At 38.4% G+C, this 10,685-nt stretch overlaps 1 long non-coding RNA gene across 1 annotated transcript in view; it reads left to right on the plus strand.

Moving 5' to 3' along the window:
- Positions 1–9,191, plus strand: part of LOC112992540 (uncharacterized) — a 31,005-nt gene extending 21,814 nt beyond the window's left edge. Inside the window, exons 2-3 of the long non-coding RNA XR_003261554.2 lie at positions 2,056–2,156; positions 8,425–9,191. This is a non-coding gene — a long non-coding RNA (uncharacterized LOC112992540). The remainder of the gene's footprint in view (positions 1–2,055; positions 2,157–8,424) is intronic.
- Positions 9,192–10,685: the final 1,494 nt, after the last annotated feature.

Genomic DNA, 10,685 nt, shown 5'->3' on the forward strand with positions numbered 1-10,685 from the left:
GTCTTTAGGTATACAGCAAAGGCTGATGGGTAATTTTGCATAAGACAAATTCCCGGTTGCAAAACAAAAACACACCAAAAAAAAATGCCCACCAAACTCTATGGCTAATCTAAATTGCATTAGAGATCTGCTTTGTTCAACCTGGGCAGGAAGCAAGTTTGTCTGAGAGCAGCACTTTAATACTTTCATCTTATAACAGAAGATTTACAGGTATGGATCCAAACCAGTGTCAACTCCCTACTAGTCTAATGCAAATTAGGAGATGAATGCTTGTGGGAACAATGCCGAAATGCTTCCACATGACTTCCTCCCCCTGAATTGCTGATATAAGGCCCCTCTACAGGGTATAATACTGACAGCAGGGAAAAGTTTCCCCTACCCCCTCCCATTCCTTCTGAATAAAGTTATTAAAGTAGATCAGACTAATTAACAGTAGCTTATCCCTATTGATTGAACCAATCCTGTTGTGGAGGTGTCGTAAGAATGCCTTTACTTTCTTGTGAAAAAAAAGCTATGTTAAGAGAAACAATATAGTTGGTTGCTTACTGCTTGCTCTTAGGGATTGTGTATATTATTCTTTATATCTCATAGGCATGTTGAAGCCTTACGTGAGGGTGTGTAAACATGCACATAGGGGTATCCTATGCGGAATCATTTTTAGTAAATGTCTGGATATAACGGGGAAATACAAAAGCAAACAACAGCACTTACTATGGTTCTATCTATTTTGATTTTTTAGGCTTGAATACTTAAAATTACTGGTATAAAAATTATCTCATGATTTAGTTTTACTAATATATTTTAAAAAAAATATTGGGGAATATTAGGAGAAAACAGAGGTGGAATGTTTAAAAAAATTTTAACACTGTAAATGATTTTGTTCTAATATCACTACAGTAATAATGTTCTTGCTTTAGGTAACATAAGTCTCTGCATTCTTCTCGTGGCATTGTATTGGTTATAAATTTATGCTATATTATTACTTCTAGCTGTATGATGGTATAAACAGCTGTATATTTTCTCAAATATACAGAGCTTACTGTAGAACAAAAGAGGAAAACCAATCTGCTTAATGGCATACTAGGCTTTTTTCCTCTTTCAAACAGTATTGCTAAACTACTTGGACACTAAAGTATTTAAGCATTTTGGTAATGTAAAACCTCTTTTTGCATCTCAGCTCAAAAGTATAACTAAATAGGCGCCAAAGGATTTTAAAAATTATTTGCAAGCTCAGTATATGTCACAACTTGGCATTTGATTGACCTATCAGAAGCAAAAAAACCTTTTCTTAGCCCTTCTTATTTATTTGTTACTATTCTTTTTCTCTCATCATTAATATTTTAGCATTAAAGTAACATTTCAATACTCTTCAAATAACATACTGATTTGCCTCTAAAAGCTTTACTTTTTTTTTTTTTTTTTTAATAAGACTAGCCAAGTACTATTGCAGTTTGAGATATGAACAACTTCTGGCTCACAGGAATAGCCATTCAAATTCCAGACACCTCTCCTACCTCCAGGTATTTGTTATTAATAAACACTGGAGTCAACAGGGTTAGGTGGCTGCTGTTGTTTTTTTCTTGTTTTTCATAAGGGCTGTTTGCTGCACTTCATGAGCAAAATGCATTCAGAACGGTGATGCAAAGGTGCGTCTGCTTCATACGGCACTGAGTGTCCAGGCGAGAAGCACCTGGGAACCGCAGGACAGCCCTGTGTGCCAGCCATACGCAGGCCAGGAGATCATGCTGGGACTGACTGGAAATGGCCAAAAGAAAGGATGCAAATATACAGTTTGGTAGCATTAATGATCCCTGAAGACCCCTGAAACTAGTACCGGCAGGTTCATCTGCTGGCTCTGGGATCCGTAAGCCCAGCACTGGGGAAGAATTACACCATCCTGGCCGTGCCAGGTTAGAGGGAATGCTAATAACTTCACGGGAGCACCCAGCGTGCACGTTCCATCGTGATTATAAACTATTTGTGATTCTGCTGTTCATTCATTACTTCACCAGTTGCATACAGTAACGTGTTAAAATGTTTCCGATGCCCAAACAGGAGACAACTTGGTGTGGTCTGTCCAGCAATTACCCATCAGAAATAGCTGGACTACTCACAGGTTGAAATCTGGAGGGCGCAGACAAACACGCGACTGAGAGGTGAGTACCTGTCGTATCAGATAAGTGTAAAAACAATTCACACACACATAGCCTTTTGCCTAATGAATGATGCGGTGAGTTCTGATGATCTGTAAGCTTGAATCCATGTGTATTTCATTATTTACAGCAGATCAGACCTTTCTAAATGGGGATGTAATAAGCTCCTAACAGAAGGTAATCGGCAAGGCTGAGTAAGCTCAGTGAATTCAAACATTGGCTGGCTACGTCAAGGTGCTATCCTGGTATCTCTTCTGGGTACTCTGAACACTGTGTCTTTGCTGCTGTCTGCTTAGAAAACCTTGAAACACCAAAGTGGTGGTTAAAAAACTTGAGGACATTCATTATTAAAGCTTGCTCTTAGTCTGTCAATACTGCTCTGCTTTGTTCCTGTTTCACCCACACTGTTGCTTTATTAAATTTTGTTTTCTTTGTGTTGAAGTGTCTAACAATAGCCTAAGTTAGAAACTTGTACTGTACACAGGGCACAACATACAGTCCCTTGCTGACCCTCTTTGAGTATTACATTAAGCATCTGACTAACTTCTGTCATATGTAGCTCTTCCTTTCATCCTTTACCCAAAGGGAAAATAGTCTGTGTAATCCAATGTTTATGTCAGAAAAAGTTCTGTCTGTAATCAGCCTGTAAACCAAGAATCATCATTAAAAAAATAATCTCTTAACAGTTTGGTTGGGCTGTCCAAGCAGGCCAATGTTTAAAATGTATATACTGTTTTATTGCAGATGAGATATGGATTTAGCCTAGGACACGCATTTAAAAACGTATACATCCCTGACACAATTTGTCTCTCCTCGGTCAAACTTGTGAGCCTGTTTCAAAACTATCAAGATGCTTGTGTCGCATTAGGAGGAACACTCCATCATTTGGTTTCCTTGTCACCCTCTTTAAACAAAAACAACAATAACCAAGAGGAGGAAAATTAATAGCCTAGAAGGGCATTGTTGTTGAAAAGAAAAACAGCAGCAGCAGCCTAACAAGGAATGTGTGGACCACACGGCCAGCAAAAGAGATACTGTAAAAAAAAAAGTCATTCACTTGAGCATTTACTACAAGGAAACTTGGGTACCGTGAATTTTGCACAACCTTATGCTTCCTGTTGAACGTTTTAAACGGGTTGAAAGGCATAGCAGACACCTTTGCTTGGATTCATAAATAGGCTCCCACCTCATATTAAAAGCCTGAGTTTAATTTGTTTAATATTCCCACCACTAACGATGCCTATTTAAGGCATCCTTTTAAAAGTTTGTAACATTAATTTAATGGAAAAATGCCAATACCGCTCTAAGAACTCTATTAGATTTTCTCCCTGTTAAATTAATGTTACTAACTTTTAATGGATGGTGTAATTAGATGTTATTATTAACGGGAATATTACCCAAATTAAAATCAGACCCTGAGAGAGAGACAACTTACATTTACAAGTGCATTAAGCATTAGTATCTGGACATTATACATACAAACTCGTGGAGCCAGATGGCCTTCGCTTTGTTTTTCCCCTGTAACCTGCTACAGAACCAGGCACACATAGTTTTGTTAGCACATAATGTCTGCAAGAACAGCACAACTATTAATGCACCCACATACAAAAGGAAGTGATGGTTTCTCCACCAGCTCTGGAGTAGGAAAGGGGAGCTCCATCTCCCAATTTCACACTCAATTTAAAGGGTCACTCTCAAACTGGCCTGATTGGGTTCGGCAGCTTGAAATTGATTGTTTTGGTTGTAAAGCTTGCCTGCCTTCCTAGCCAATTTAAAAAAAGAAAAAAGGAAAAAGGGGAAAAAAAAGACTGCTAAGCTACTAGCTTATTATGAGCTGGAGAGCAGTGTGAGAAGGAATGTCATGAATTCAAAGCTACTGAATCCAGTCTATTTAGGGCACGGGGAAAATGACAAAAGTGCTGTTGTTTATTAAAGGTGTGAGAGACAGTTCTTCCTTTTTTTCCTGTGCGCTTGGGGTTCTGCTCTACTTCACTGCCAAAATTCCTGCCGTGTGCTCTTACCATGCATGTACAGGTGAGGAGTTAGCTCTCAGCTGAGGAGGAAAGGGGTGGCTTTCACCAAAAGCGCAGTTACCTCAGAAGCACATTCCTACCAGTTTGGGTGGGAGTACTTTTCCCTGTATTTGGAGCAGAAAGAGGCCCTACATTAGCAAGTAGGAAAGTTCAAATCCTTTCTAAGCTATACCTGTATTTTGAGCCTCTGCCTTTGATTTGAGGTTCCTGGCAGGAGGCGGGGGAGAAGCGCAGTCTGGCAGTATTTTGAAACAGAAACATATTTCATTAATTTATGCTGTGAACAAGCTGAGTTGCTATTCAGCAGGCACAGGCTGAAATACTCTTACTTTTTATTTAAAATAAATAAATAAATAAACCTAGCTGTAGCTGGCTGAACAATTTCGTGCAAGGAAGGAAAACAAGCAGAAAGCAAAGTTAAGAAATTAGAGAAACAAGTGCAATATAATTATTTAAGATTATGAAATTTCACGTGTCATGTCCTAGAACCTGTATCAGACAAATGTTTTAGACAAGTAAAAAGTCAAGAGACAGACCTTGGGCATTGCCTTTCAGAGCTGTGGCGCTTCCTTTGCACTGGCGACTCTTTCCTGCTGTCAGGCTTGCAATGGGATGAGTTTTCCTTATTCCAGCTCCAACGGGTATGTCCATGAGACAAAAGCCCCAAAGCTCTTTGGACAAGTAAAAAGGGGGTTTTAGCTTTTTGAATGCTTGCTAGATCCAGATAGTGGCAGCAGTTATTATTTGGGAATATGTTGCTACTGAAAGTTGAACCTAGAGGATTAGGGATAAAGCTGATCAGTTATTTTTCTTCATAACTGTTGACAATACATAGGGGTTGTTTCTTTTTTTCAAAATCAAAAAGGGCTGCATATCTTGATATGTATTTTCACCAAAAAAAAAAATATAAAAACAGGACTAAGCATTTCCTTTTTCTGTTTGGATTGGGTTTTTGTCTTTTCTCTCCCCCACCTTGCTGACCTTTTTGTGAGCAAATCAGAAAAAAAAGTAGTGGTGGAAAGTGACAAAACAGCATGTGCAAGCCTCTTCTTCCCTCTTTTATTTTTGGATTGCCTAGTATTTCCTTTAAAAAGAATTAAAAATATTTTCAGGAAAAAATTCATGGTTAAATCAGAGAGAGGAAACATCCCAGCTTCCCATAACAGGGCTAAGGACAAGACTGTGTAATTGTATCATACGTGTCCTGCCCGAAAAAAAGAAAGATATATATCCCACCCAGAAGCTCCTTAGCACTTGCCACTGTAAGTTTGGCAGCCATTTTAGTGTTAAACCATGACCCTTAGCTCCCTCCTCCCTCCACATCACTCCCACTCAAAAGGAAACATTTCCCATTCACAGTAATCAGCATCTTCCTCGGGCAGACTTAGGACAGGAGCAGTACATACTTCTTACAGTAGCCTTGAAAACATGTAACAAGGTTGAAACTTTTTTAAGTGTCAAGAAATTCTGAACAAAAATTCCACAGACAGCAGCACTTTCCACAGTTCCTTGACCACCAGAGCTGCCAGATGCCCACAGACATAAATACAGTTTGTGCAAACAAAAGAGCATTACAGAAGAACAGGCTGCACTTTTTGTTCTAAGGTCCTAAAACCAAACTCAAATCTATAAAATTACAGTAGTCATTTCCTAATCACCCAAATATTAAAAGCACAGTAAATTGGAAGCTTTTGCTGCTTTCTATGAGGGTATCCCTGGACAGCTACCAGACAAAATTTATTTTAATCTTCTGTAGTTATTCTGTATTATTATTTTAGTCACAGCTACTAAATAAATCACTAAATAGATGTAAATTGAACAACATTCAGAAACCAGCCTGGGGCAAAAAAGAAGGTCTTTTAATATATTTTTTAACTTCTCTCTCTCAAGTGTCTACGTTTTTGCAATGAATAATGCGCCAAAGGATTTTTTGAATGCCAAATACTGCATGCTAAACTATGCTAAATAGCCAAAGTGCCTCTGTGTTCACAGTCATAGGCTTTATCTCTGCTGTTGCTGGTTTTTTGGCTTTCCATCATTGGAAGGCTGGTAGAGAAGAGGGCAAATTATAATGGACATTTTGAAGAATGAAATAATAACTTCATCCCCAATAAATCATGCAATTTAGAAAGATGCAGGTGATACAGAAGAAAGAGAGAAAATGTTACCTTTTCTTATGCCATTTCTATCTTTGTATGTATGGTAGACAACTCTATGCTGTGCTAGGAGATTGGGTCTGCAAAGAGAGAAATATTTCAGCAGTCCTTCAGCATTTTAGTTACAGTCTCAGGACATCAATTTTTACTTTTTTCTTCCTTTTTCCTTTTTTTTTTTTTTTAAATCTTTTTGCTGATTGACCTAATCTGAGGGTGGCTGGGTGGAGGTTGCTGGAGGCTGCATGCAGAGTGCTGCTTGATCTTCCTGCCTTCTCAGAGAGCCTCACAGGCATTGCAAAGGGAGTAGGTTCTGGGGCAGATGGTATTTTTGGAAGCATGCTCCCTGCTAATGACTTTTTGGGGGGGTTCATGGTCTCTCCTCACCTTCAGGTGACAACATGTACATCCATCATGTGATAAAAAGGAGCTCCACCCCAGGGTGAGACAGTTGTCCTTCCACTTGCACAATGGGAGTGGAGTGAAGATCCACCCTGGGCCTCTGTCAGGGGCAGTGGTGGGGACATATCTGTCACGATAACCACTCTGAAGTGCAGATATGTCTTTGTCATGGTCCCCTGCCATGTGGCCTGCAGCACCTGTACTTTGGCCACATGATGAATGCGCATCCCATGCATAACAGCATGATGGGATGTGTTGCAATACACAGCCCAACGGGGTCTTCGTTAAAGTCTGTTGGGCACCTCTGAACTTTGCAAGCTTGCAATAAACTTAGTCTGAACACAGACTGCTTGCTTTCCCTTCTTTACTTTACAGGGGAAGACAAAACAGAAAGTGATAGATGCAAGCAAAACCTTAAAATGATGAGGGGGGAGTCTCCCCTCTTCGGAAATTTGCCTCCAAATGACAAGCTGTCTGTAAATCTTTTGCCACACTTTTTACTTCCTCTAGCTGTCTATCCCCAATGCAAAGAGAGAAAGATTTATGTGGTTTTTAAAGTGAACCTAGATAAATTTCTTTAAACTGGGTGACCTTTGACCCTACCTAGTCTTATCCCTCCCCTTTTCACTCAAAGCCGAATTCCTCTTGACTTGAATGGGAGCAGGATCAACTCCTCAGTTAATTATCTCTGTTAATATTATGTGACATATTAGATTGCAAGTAAAATGCACGAAGATCAAAAAGGAGCTAGTCAGCACTGGCAAAGGAAAAGGCATTGACGTGTAGAAATCGGTGTGACTGGAGCATCCCCCTCATTTGTGCTCAGGCTTGGAAAGCGTGGGAGGAGGTGATTTCTCAGAAGTGATGCTGTGCAGACCCCTTTCCCTACATCCTCCATTCACATGGATTCAGTGAGAGGACTCGTACAGGGCTTCAGTGCTGCCTCTTGGACTACCACACGCTCCCTGCCAAGGGTCAGCAGCTAACAGCTACAGCTTAGAGTGTACAGGAGATATCATCCAAGTTTCAATGGTACGAGCCAAAGCTAATAAACACAGCAGAATCTTTATAGGATACTATGTCACTGGTGCTCTGATTGGAATCATAACTAGAAAGAAAAAAAACCACTGGTGAACATGCTTATTTTAAACCCATAGCATTCTTGGAAAATTCAGATATTAGGGAGTGAAAAAGCTCTTGCTGTCATCAGAATTATTCCTCTATATTTTTTAAAAACATTTCATTATATTTGGAAGAAAATTATGCATGCAGATAAAATTTCAGAATTAGCTGGACTCTGGTGCTGTGGATCGTTGATCTGCATGGGATGGATCCTAACTTATCCGCTTTCTTTTTTTTTTTTTTTTTTGGTCCAACTGAAAGCAAAGGGTTAACTTCTCTTGCTCCATCTTATGTTTTCCCATTTTGTGTTCATTCATACATACACAAATCAGGAATTTTGTGAGGGAGACTAGGAGCCAGAAAAGTTAGCTTTGATCCACTCTGAGGCTCTTGTACTTCTGTTAGGACTGGCATTTGTAGTGCTTGAAAGGATTCAGTTTTTTTACTCTATAACTAATGAGTGAAATTGCAAGCCTGTCAGGACAAGATATCAACAAATTTGGGATAACTAGTGAAGAACTCAGTGCTGTTGCACTTTATTAACTGTTCACTTCACTATAGGTGACAACCATGGAGTCCGAGAATGCAAGAACATGTCTTCTACTGCCAAGGACCAGCTGACACCCACAGAGTAGCAGAATGGGAAAGGCTGTGTGCACCAAAAGGGAGGAAGTATATAAAAAGATTTTTGTTTTCAGTCACGCTGTGACCTAAGTAACGTCCTAGTTTAAACATTAAACTCAAGGTCATTAACTTGTCACAGTCATTTCTGATTTCAAACTTTATAGTAAAATAAGAGTTAAGAAGGCATGAAAAGGCTCATTAATTGATATGATAAAGCTTGCTTAAATGTAACCTGTTATATACTTCATATACATAGAAACAATGTTTTTAAAGTTATGAAACTTCAAAACTGTATGCATTGTTTAAGTCAGTATGTGCTTTGCATGTCATGCCTTAAAGGTGAAACCATGTAAAAAATGCTAGATCCTACTTTTGCACTTCCAAGAAAACAGAATATCAGGGGTTTGATTTCTCTTATGCTAAAAATAAAGATAATTTGTGAAACTATAATCTGAAGTCAGAAAATGTTGGAAACAAAAGCAGTTTTATATTACTTATTCAGTCACAGGCTGATGTTTGTAGCAAATGATTTACGTGAGAAAATTGACCATGTCTCATGCATCACTATTAATTTTTACACTTTAAAATAGGCACAATTTAAACCGAGGGCAACATACTCTCTTGGCATTGTTGCTATCTTACTGCCAGTCTCAGTGTTTTAAAGTAGGTGAAATTACTTGGTTTCATTTTCATTAAAAATCCGAATGCAGCATTATTCCAGAACTAGTAAAATTTATTCTAAATTTTTATCAAAAATATTAATTTACATTTTCTGTGGGAGATTAGCCTCCTCTTAAAACTGGGTGGTATTTTTTTCCACCTTAGTACAGACACTTTCGACCAGCTTCATTTTTTGATGATTGTGATACACCAATCGCAGAATATATTAAATATATTATATTTAAGCAAAAATGACTGATAGCAAAAAGCCAACATTTATCACAACCTGTTTTCTTCAGTTGGAATAATCCAGCATAATGGCGCTTGATTTTGAAAACTGGAGATTGCCAAAGTAGATATGCTACACTATTGGTCTCGTTAGCCCCTATCACTCTCATAGTAATTACGCTTTCTGTCCCAGAATATTGAAGGCTTTGTTTAGAAATATCTGGATTCCAAACAAATCATTCAGCTTTGTTTAAAATTGCCTGTAGGATAGCCGTATCCCCAAGTAGTGGGCACGCTATACCTTAGCTGTTTGAGAATGAGATAGTAGCTCTCAGGATGGCTGTGCCTTGGGTTTGACTGTTCATCGTGTACATTAGCAGTGTAGGACAGAATCCTGAAATTCTCTCCTGCTCATTAATGTTCTTTATACTAATCATTCACAAGTAGACATGGTTTCTACAATGTTACAGTCTGGTCTTTAATTGGATTTTATTAACTTGCGGCTATTGTTAAGCAGGAAAAACGACACTGGATCTGAAAAAAAAAAAGAAAACAAGTAAATTGTCAAGATTTTTCTCTCATTCTGGTGAATAATTTGAAGAGGTGCAAAACCTTAAGTATTTAGCAAATTGCTTGATTGTCTTTTGCAAGTTAAAGTTTATAGTTAGCAAATGCTTGAAAAATAAAAATGTCCTTTCTGAAAGTCAGGAAGCAGGCACACTGATAATATCTCTTCATTACTTCTCACTGTTTGTATAAAGATAGCCAAATATTTATTTCTGACACATTATTCTGTCATCTGAATATTAGGTCTTCAGCTACTTGAGCTGTGAAAACTGAGTCCTACTATATTCTGGTAGGATGACAGAGGACATTCTTTTTCCTACTTGTAAGGAAGTAGGAAGTCAGCATTGTAAACAGTGGGCAGAATTTCCATTAATAATAAATGTATTGTCACCTGGCAATGCAAATTCGCATATCCTTTCTTGCTAGTACAGCCATTCATGTTTCCATTTAATAAAACAGGAGTTACAAAAAGGTCCATTTCTGGAATATAAAGATTTCAAATAATTCTAGGTCAGACCAAAATAAATTTGTCTTTTCCTTTGAGTGTAGCAAGGGCTTGATTTCACCCACAAGATTTAGGTGTCTTTCCCTCTAGGTAAAAAATTTCCAAAAAACTGATGATGATTTGTTATCCAATGGGTGCAATCATCCAATGTTATCTAGTGATCCATTGTTATCCAATGGATGGAGATGGCTAAAAGAAAACAAAATACCAATGATGAAAGGAGGTATGGATTTGCTTT

This window comes from Dromaius novaehollandiae, chromosome 2 (genome assembly GCF_036370855.1).
Source record: "Dromaius novaehollandiae isolate bDroNov1 chromosome 2, bDroNov1.hap1, whole genome shotgun sequence".
Classification (NCBI taxonomy): domain Eukaryota; kingdom Metazoa; phylum Chordata; class Aves; order Casuariiformes; family Dromaiidae; genus Dromaius; species Dromaius novaehollandiae.